General features: G+C 41.8%; 1 non-coding gene across 1 annotated transcript; it reads left to right on the top strand.

The window, feature by feature from the left end:
- The first annotated feature begins 3,005 nt into the window (after nt 1-3,005).
- On the top strand, nt 3,006-3,124 carry LOC123688281. Its single transcript, XR_006749810.1, has one exon. It is a non-coding gene; the product is annotated as a 5S ribosomal RNA (ribosomal RNA).
- The last annotated feature ends 4,376 nt before the right edge of the window (nt 3,125-7,500 follow it).

Genomic DNA, 7,500 nt, shown 5'->3' with positions numbered 1-7,500 from the left:
CCTTCTATATATGTCAGGAGAACCCCGGATTCCCCTCCAGACACGATTTAGCAAACTTTTCCCGATCGATCCGACCCACCGAGGCCGTTTCGACCGTTCGCCGCGCCTACTAGAGCTGATTTCTTCGGACTCCGATCAGAAAATCCGCCGATGCATGTCGTTAACACCTAGTCCGCCTCGTCCGATCGATCGAGGCCGTTTCGACCGTTCGCCGCGCCTACTAGAGCTGATTTCTTCGGACTCCGATCAGAAAATCCGCCGATGCATGTCGTTAACACCTAGTCCGCCTCGTCCGATCGATCTAGGCCGTCTCGATCCACCCATCGCGCATCGAAAGTCGCATCTCTCGAACTCCGATCCGGAAATCGGCCGATGCATCACGTTAACTATTTCTTATATATCTAATATAATATACATCGAGACGGTAAGAATTCTTTTAATCGAAGATATACATATACTTCTCATCAATATCCAAAAGCTTATCGAAAAATAAATTACTCAACTTTTACGTGAAGAATCGTTCACCCAAACCTTATCCCCTATATATGTCAGGAGAACCCAAGGTTCCCCTCCAGACACGATTTAGCAAACTTTTCCCGATCGATCCGACCCACCGAGGCCGTCTCGACCGTCCGCTGCGCCTACTAGGGCCGATTTCTTCGGACTCCGATCAGAAAATATACCGATGCATGTCGTTAACACCTAGTCCGCCTCGTCCGATCTATCTAAACAGTCTCGACGCACCCAACACTCTTTCAAAGTCGGATTACTCGGACTCAATCTGAAAATGGACCGATGCATGACGTCAACACTTAGCCCGCCTCGTCTGATCGATCTAAGCCATCTCGACCCACCCAACACGCCTTCCAAGTCGGATCACTCGGACTTCGATCTGAAAATCTCCGGACTCATTTTTATGAATATCCCCAGTCAGTAAGAACGTTATTTCGCCAATATATACCAACAATAAACCATATTCCAATAGCTGAACCAAAAATATAATTCCCGATCCAAACGTTCTGCATCGCCCAACGCGACCACCTTCCCTATATATGTCAGGAGAGCACAGGGTTCCCCTCCAGACAACACTTACGCTCTATCCCCGACTCTCGGTCGATCGATAGGCCAGGTCAGCGGTGTCTGTTTCGGCCGAAGCTCGGACTTTGGTCAAAATGTTCCGATACAAAATTTGAACCAAGATAGATACAGATATGATTCCTTCTTAAATATACGTTGATTATCGAACAGAATATGGTAAATATTTTGCGATGACCGAGGATTTCATGAATTTTTTTTTTTTTCGAAAAAATTTTCTGTTATCGGAATTTCCTCAAATTTCATTTGGTTGCCTACTAATGCATATTAAAAACGATAATCAACAATCAGAATCATTATTTATCATTTATTTCAATTTTTATAATGAAAAACGTTCACGTCCTTTCGCGCCTCTCGATCGTCGTTTACGTGATGCATCGGTCAGCCCTAGTTTACGTGGTGCATCGGTAAGATCGAGTTCACGTTCTGCATCGGTAAGATCCAGTTCACGTGGTGCATCGGTAAGATCGAGATTACGTGGTGCATCGGTAAGATCGAGTTTACGTGGTGCATCGGTAAGATCCAATTCACGTTCTGCATCGGTAAGATCCAGTTCACGTGGTGCATCGGTGAGATCGAGTTTACGTTCTGCATCGGTGTGATCTAGTTTACGTTGTGCATCGGTAAGATCGAGATTACGTGAAGCATCGGTATGATCGAGTTTACGTTCTGCATCGGTCTGGACTTAGAGATATATTTTCGACGTGAAAATGTTCCGATACAACTTTTGAACCAGGATAGTTAGAGAGATGATTTTTTCTGGGATGTACGTTGATTGGGGAATGGATTGTGGAAAATAACTTGCCATGACCGAGGTGTTCTCGAATTTTTTTTTTTTTTCGAAAAATATTTTCTGATTTTGGATTTTACTCAAATTTGATTTCGTTGCCTTCTAATGTGTTCTAAAAGAGTAAATCAGTAATCAGAATCGAAAAATATTTTTCGGATTTTTTTTTTTTTGAAAAAAAATTTTCTGATTTTGGAATTTCCTCAAATTTGATTTGGTTGCCTTCTAATGTGTTTTTAAAGCGTAAATCAGTAATCAGAATCAATATTCATTGTCGACTTTAATTTTTATAAGGAAAAATGTTCACGTCCTTAAACGCCTCCCCATCATTAGCCCGAGTCCAAGTCGATGTCAGTCCCGAGCGGACGGTGTCAGATACTACCTATCGCCCCGGTCTGGACTTGGCGAGGTATTTCGACGTGAAATGTTCCGATACAACTTTTGAACCAGGATAGTTAGAGAGATGATTTCTTCTATGTTGTACGTTGATTGTGGAATGGATTGTGGGAAATAACTTGCCATGACCCAGGTGTTCTTGAATTTTTTTTTTTTTTTTGAAAAAAATTTTCTGATCTTGAAATTTCCTCAAATCTGATTGCGTTGCCTTCTAATGTGTTCTAAAAGAGTAAATCAGTAATCAGAATCAATATTCATTGTCGACTTTAATTTTTATAAGGAAAAATGTTCACGTCCTTAAACGCCTCTCCATCGTTACCCCGACTCCAAGACGATGTTAGACCGGAGCGGACGGTGTCAGATGCGACCGATCTCCCCGGTCTGGACTTAGCGAGATATTCCGACGTGAAATGTTCCGATACAAAAATTTAACTGTGATAGTTAGAGAGATGGTTCCTTTTGTGATGTACGTTGATTGTGTAATAGAATATGGAAATAAACTTGAGATGACCGAGGTCTTCTGGGATTTTTTTTTTTTTCGAAAAATATTTTTCGATTTCGGAAATCCCTCAAATTTCATTGAGATATGTCCTAATGTGTTCTTAAAGCTTAAATCAACAATCAGAATTAATATCCAAAAGTTATTTCATTTTTTATGAGGAAAAACGTTCACGTCCTTTCCGCTCCCAAAAAGTGAGATATCATAGAAAATATCGCAATATATGTTGTTTACGGCCATACCACGCTGAAATTGCCAGTTCTCGTCAGAACACTGAAGCCAAGCAGCGTCGGGCGCGGTTAGTACTTGGATGGGTGACCGCTTGGGAACACCGCGTGCTGTAAGCTTTTTTTTTACGTTCTGCATCGGTCTGCCGAGATAACGTGGTGCATCGGTATGATCGAGTTTACGTTCTGCATCGGTAAGATCGAGATTACGTGGTGCATCGGTAAGATCGAGATTACGTGGTGCATCGGTAAGATCGAGATTACGTGGTGCATCGGTAAGATCGAGTTTACGTGGTGCATCGGTAAGATCCAATTCACGTTCTGCATCGGTAAGATCCAGTTCACGTGGTGCATCGGTGAGATTGAGATTACGTGGTGCATCGGTAAGATCGAGTTTACGTGGTGCATCGGTAAGATCCAATTCACGTTCTGCATCGGTAAGATCCAGTTCACGTGGTGCATCGGTAAGATTGAGATTACGTGGTGCATCGGTAAGATCGAGTTTACGTGGTGCATCGGTAAGATCCAATTCACGTTCTGCATCGGTAAGATCCAGTTCACGTGGTGCATCGGTAAGATTGAGATTACGTGGTGCATCGGTAAGATCGAGTTTACGTGGTGCATCGGTAAGATCCAATTCACGTTCTGCATCGGTAAGATCCAGTTCACGTGGTGCATCGGTAAGATGGAGATTACGTGGTGCATCGGTAAGATCGAGATTACGTGGTGCATCGGTAAGATCTACTTTACGTTCTGCATCGGTCTGCCCTTGTTTACGTGGTGCATCGGTAAGATCGAGATTACGTGAAGCATCGGTATGATCGAGTTTACGTTCTGCATCGGTCTGCCCGATATTACGTGGTGCATCGGTTCAGCCCTAGTTTACGTTGTGCATCGGTCTGGACTTAGAGATATATTTTCGACGTGAAAATGTTCCGATACAACTTTTGAACCAGGATAGTTAGAGAGATGATTTTTTCTGTGATGTACGTCGATTGGGGAATGGATTGTGGAAAATAACTTGCCATGACCGAGGTGTCCTCGAATTTTTTTTTTTTTCGAAAAAAATTTTCTGATTGTGGAATTTTCTCAAATTTGATTTGGTTGCCTCCTAATGTGTTCTAAAAGAGTAAATCAGTAATAGGAATCGAAAAATATTTTTCGGATTTTTTTTTTTTTCGAAAAAAATTTTCTGATCGTGGAATTTCCTCAAATTCGATTTGGTTGCCTTCTAATGTGTTTTTAAAGCGTAAATCAGTAATCAGAATCAATATTCATTGTCGACTTTAATTTTTATAAGGAAAAATGTTCACGTCCTTAAACGCCTCCCCATCATCAGCCCGAGTCCAAGTCGATGTCAGTCCCGAGCGGACGGTGTCAGATACTACCTATCGCCGAGGTCTGGACTTGGCGAGATATTACGACGTGAAATGTTCCGATACAACTTTTGAACCAGGATAGTTAGAGAGATGATTTCTTCTATGTTGTACGTTGATTGTGGAATGAAATACGGAAAATAACTCGCCATGACCGAGGTGATTACGATTTTTTTTTTTTTTTCGAAAAAAATTTTCTGATCGTGGAATTTTCTCAAATTTGATTTGGTTGCCTCCTTATATGTTCTAATAGCGATAATCAACAATCAGAATCAAAATCCATGATCGGGTTTGATTTTTATAAGGAAAAATGTTCACGTCCTTTTTTTCAACCCCGACTCATTGACGATGTTAGAACCGAGCCGGCGGTGTCAGATACGACCGATCGCCCCGGTCCCGATCGTCATTCACGTTGTGCATCGGTCTGCCCGAGATTACGTGGTGCATCGGTATGATCGAGTTTACGTGGTGCATCGGTAAGATCCAATTCACGTTCTGCATCGGTAAGATCCAGTTCACGTGGTGCATCGGTAAGATGGAGATTACGTGGTGCATCGGTAAGATCGAGATTACGGGGTGCATCGGTAAGATCTACTTTACGTTCTGCATCGGTCTGCCCTTGTTTACGTGGTGCATCGGTAAGATCGAGATTACGTGAAGCATCGGTATGATCGAGTTTACGTTCTGCATCGGTCTGCCCGATATTACGTGGTGCATCGGTTCAGCCCTAGTTTACGTTGTGCATCGGTCTGGACTTAGAGATATATTTTCGACGTGAAAATGTTCCGATACAACTTTTGAACCAGGATAGTTAGAGAGATGATTTTTTCTGTGATGTACGTCGATTGGGGAATGGATTGTGGAAAATAACTTGCCATGACCGAGGTGTCCTCGAATTTTTTTTTTTTTTCGAAAAAAATTTTCTGATTGTGGAATTTTCTCAAATTTGATTTGGTTGCCTCCTAATGTGTTCTAAAAGAGTAAATCAGTAATAGGAATCGAAAAATATTTTTCGGATTTTTTTTTTTTTCGAAAAAAATTTTCTGATCGTGGAATTTCCTCAAATTCGATTTGGTTGCCTTCTAATGTGTTTTTAAAGCGTAAATCAGTAATCAGAATCAATATTCATTGTCGACTTTAATTTTTATAAGGAAAAATGTTCACGTCCTTAAACGCCTCCCCATCATCAGCCCGAGTCCAAGTCGATGTCAGTCCCGAGCGGACGGTGTCAGATACTACCTATCGCCGAGGTCTGGACTTGGCGAGATATTACGACGTGAAATGTTCCGATACAACTTTTGAACCAGGATAGTTAGAGAGATGATTTCTTCTATGTTGTACGTTGATTGTGGAATGAAATACGGAAAATAACTCGCCATGACCGAGGTGATTACGATTTTTTTTTTTTTTCGAAAAAAATTTTCTGATCGTGGAATTTTCTCAAATTTGATTTGGTTGCCTCCTTATATGTTCTAATAGCGATAATCAACAATCAGAATCAAAATCCATGATCGGGTTTGATTTTTATAAGGAAAAATGTTCACGTCCTTTTTTTCAACCCCGACTCATTGACGATGTTAGAACCGAGCCGGCGGTGTCAGATACGACCGATCGCCCCGGTCCCGATCGTCATTTACGTTGTGCATCGGTCTGCCCGAGATTACGTGGTGCATCGGTCTGGACTTAGAGATATATTTTCGACGTGAAAATGTTCCGATACAACTTTTGAACCAGGATAGTTAGAGAGATGATTTTTTCTGTGATGTACGTCGATTGGGGAATGGATTGTGGAAAATAACTTGCCATGACCGAGGTGTCCTCGAATTTTTTTTTTTTTTTCGAAAAAAATTTTCTGATCGTGGAATTTTCTCAAATTTGATTTGGTTGCCTCCTAATGTGTTCTAATAGCGATAATCAACAATCAGAATCAAAATCCATGGTCGGGTTTGGTTTTTATAAGGAATAATGTTCACGTCCTTTTTCGCCTATGTTCTTTTTCGACGTGAAATGTTCCGATACAACTTTTGAACCAGGATAGTTAGAGAGATGATTTTTTCTGGGATGTATGTTGATTGACGTACGAAACTTGGAAAAAAATAGAAAAGACCGAGGTACTCTAGAAAAAAAAATTTATTGAAAATATTTTTTTGATTTCGGAATTAATTCGAAATTCATTCAGATGTCTTCTATCAATATCGCGAAAGAAAAATCAATAATCAGAATCGATATTCATCTAAGATTATTTCCTTCTGGATTGTGTTAACATTCGGTACGATCTTGTCTACGTGATGCATCGGTTTGTTTCTCGGCTCTTGTGAGCAAGTTGGACACTCGAGACGGCCTCCATCGATCGGATTAGGCGGGCTTTAATGTTAACGTGCTGCATCGGTGTGATCTTGTTTACGTCATGCATCGGTATAGCTTTAAATCGCGCCGTAAAGTCGTTCACGTCATGCATCGGTATCTTAAATCGCGCCGTAAAGTCGTTCACGTCATGCATCGGTATCTTAAATCGCGCCGTAAAGTCGTTCACGTCATGCATCGGTATCTTAAATCGAGCCGAAAAGTCGTTCACGTCATGCTCGGTATGGCTTTAAATCGCGCCCTAGGGTCGTTCACGTCATGCATCGGTGGCACAAAAAAAAGACGCCGATGCATGACGTGAGCCGACTTTTCGGCTCGATTTAAGATACCGATGCATGACTGTGAACGACTTTACGGCGCGATTTAAGATACCGATGCATGACGTGAACCGACTTTTCGGCATGAAGTCAGCTAAAATTATCGTGTGCATCTTGGGTCGGTCCACGTACCGTAGATCAGAGAGGGACGACGTACATACATCGGATACATTTGTATCCAACAAGTTACGATCGTCGTCTGATCCAGCGGTAATCGGACCTACTCTCGTGAATTTATTTTGCCCCTTGAATAATTTTGTACCGATGCACGACGTGAAGTCGACTTTTCGGCATGGTTTAAGCTAAAATTATCGTGTGCATCTTGGGTAGGCCCACTTACTACAGATCTGAGACGGACGACGTACATACATCGGATACATTCGTATCCAACAAGTTACAATCGTCGTCTGATCCAGCGGTAATCGGACCTACTCTCGTG

Source organism: Harmonia axyridis, chromosome X (genome assembly GCF_914767665.1).
Source record: "Harmonia axyridis chromosome X, icHarAxyr1.1, whole genome shotgun sequence".
NCBI classification, from domain to species: Eukaryota; Metazoa; Arthropoda; class Insecta; order Coleoptera; family Coccinellidae; genus Harmonia; species Harmonia axyridis.
This window is presented reverse-complemented; position numbering and strand designations above follow the sequence as displayed.